The sequence below is a fragment of the Colobus angolensis genome, unplaced genomic scaffold (genome assembly GCF_000951035.1).
Source record: "Colobus angolensis palliatus isolate OR3802 unplaced genomic scaffold, Cang.pa_1.0 Scaffold3488, whole genome shotgun sequence".
Lineage (NCBI taxonomy): Eukaryota > Metazoa > Chordata > Mammalia > Primates > Cercopithecidae > Colobus > Colobus angolensis.
This window is the reverse complement of record NW_012116808.1, coordinates 1-533: the sequence shown is the minus strand read 5'-3', so window position 1 is coordinate 533 and position 533 is coordinate 1.

Here is a 533-nt window from a genome sequence, read left to right as displayed (position 1 = left end):
AAAAAAAAAAAAAAAAAAAAATCAGAAAACCATGAAATATGAGCTGCATTTCTAAGATGTGCCTGAATTTAGTATGATGTTTAAGAGAAAAGGGCAGTGGGAAGCATGACGAAAGGACAGATTATTATTATTATTTTTTTTTTGTATCTAAGAGTGGACTGATGATGCACCTGGCAAGGCACAAGAGGCCTTCTTACAAATCAAACACTGAGACTGAGATTCTTAATGACTAGAGTGAGCTCAAAAGAGAAAGGTGGCTGGGCGCAGTGGCCCACACCTGTAATCTCCGAACTTTGGGAGGCCAAGGTGGGCAGATCACTTGAGGTCGGGAGTATGAGACCAGCCTGGGCTACATAGTGAAACCACATCTCCAAGAAAAATACAAAAATCAAACAGGTGTGGTGGTGTGCACCTGTAATCCCAGCTCCTGGGGAGGCTGAGGCAGGAGAATCGCCTGAACCTGGGAGGCTGAAGTTGCAGTGAGCCAAGATCGCATCATTGCACTCCAGCCTAGGCAACAAGAGTGAGACTCC